We start from the raw sequence: 1,782 nt of genomic DNA, 5'->3' as shown, positions 1-1,782 counted from the left end.
AGCCCAGGGTGCTTCCTGTGGTGGCTTGGTGGTCACCGCTGGGCTGGTTCAGAAACATTGTTTTGAATCTGTAAAAGAAGAGCAAATCAGGAATGAGGATTAATTGGTGGAAAAATAGTGTATTGCAGATGCAAAAAGGAGGCAAACAGGATGAATGAAACCGAAGTAACTTCCTGCGGTGGCTTGGTGGTCATCGCTAGGCTAGCTGTGGGTGTCAGGGTGGCATGACCAAGGCAGCTCAGTGGTCATCACTGGTGTGGTTGTGCTTGTCAGGGGTGTGTGGCTGAGGCTCTTGTCCCCCACCTTTGGTACTGGTTGTGGGTGTTGGAGGGCATGGCTGAGGCCCCCGGCCCTCCCCCTTTTCTGGTTTAGTTGCACAGGGGACTTCTCTGGTCCTGTAGGTGTTATAGGTGTTCTTTGGTAAAATGAGACCTTTACTAGTTAATATCAAACTTTTTCTCTTGTTGTGGGTACTTTGTTTTTCTTTCAGTTCTGTGTTGGATTATTTTCTGTTCCCACCACTCAAACTCTGCACTGGAAGTAATTCACTGTCCTTTGCTTACTTCTATAATGGGGGAACTTCCTGTGAGGACCGGTACTTGAGCTCTGTGGTTGAGCTAAATTGCTGCTTTGCTGCTGATTCAATGGGGAAGGCTTTTAGTGCAGCTCAGGTTTTAATGGCTGACTTTATAGGTATTTCCAGGTTTAGTTAAATCCAGTGCACCTGGGTTGTGTAGAAACACTGGTCTGGGCCTGAGTCTTTTCATCAAATTGCACCCCATGCAGTTCTATATTCCTGACCAGTCTCCTCTGAGTGGTCTACGCTGATTGAAGGGCACATCAGCTGTCCATGCTGTGCTCCAGTGTTCTCCTGGTGGGCCCGTCTCCCCTACCACCCATGCTCCAAACACTTCCCATAGGGTAGGCTGTGCTCCAGTCCCTTGCGATGACACACTGACCTTTAGTGGCTCCTTTTTTTCAGTTGTTGTGGCTCCTCAGTCCTATGTGGGTCTCAGGAACCCTATTAGTGGTATTGCTGGCCTGAGGGCCAACAAGGCCCTCTTCTCCCCTGCCACCTCCAAGCAGCTTCATTCAAAAGGCACAGCTGTGGCTTTTTGCTGGCTTTTGCTCAGTGCGCTCAGCAGCTCCAGCCTGGAAATGGCTGGAATTCAAAACAATCAGAGTGGTTTTTTCTTTCTCTCATCATGGCTTTTCCCACCTTCATGCACTCCATAGGTCTCTCCTCCTCTTCCCCTGAGCCCTAGCAACCCCAGCTTGGCTGTTGTTGCTTTTTTATAGTTGTAAATTGGTTGATTTGTGGGAGAGAGTGATGCTGGGGACTGTCTATTCTGCCATCTTGACCAAAAGCCCCCTTTATTTGTTTTTATTTCTTTATGTGTTATAGGAAAAATAATTGTTATTATTCTAATAGTTACTATACCTCATCTTTATCTGTTTCCTCCTCTCTTCTTTAGGCCTGATTTTTTGTCTTTTCTTTTTTTCTATGATTTATCTTTTATTTGCCTGTTGGTTTGTTTGATCTATTTTTCTGACAGCACTGTCATCCAAGCAGCAGTGTTTTGACAAGATCTAAGGACTAATTTTTTAAAAGTGAATTTTCACAAGTGTTTAAATTTCCATTCTCCAGGAAATCTTAGCTATTTGGGTTGCTGTGTTTCTTAAGGCCTACTTGTTTGTTAAAAGTGGTGGTGAGGGCTGGCCTGTGGTGGCTCACTTGTTGGTGCCAATAACACCAAGGCCATGGGTTTGGATCCCTATATA

The sequence above is a fragment of the Cynocephalus volans genome, chromosome 5 (assembly GCF_027409185.1).
Source record: "Cynocephalus volans isolate mCynVol1 chromosome 5, mCynVol1.pri, whole genome shotgun sequence".
NCBI lineage: Eukaryota > Metazoa > Chordata > Mammalia > Dermoptera > Cynocephalidae > Cynocephalus > Cynocephalus volans.
The sequence above is the reverse complement of the archived record's forward strand: the minus strand, read 5'-3'. Positions refer to the sequence as shown.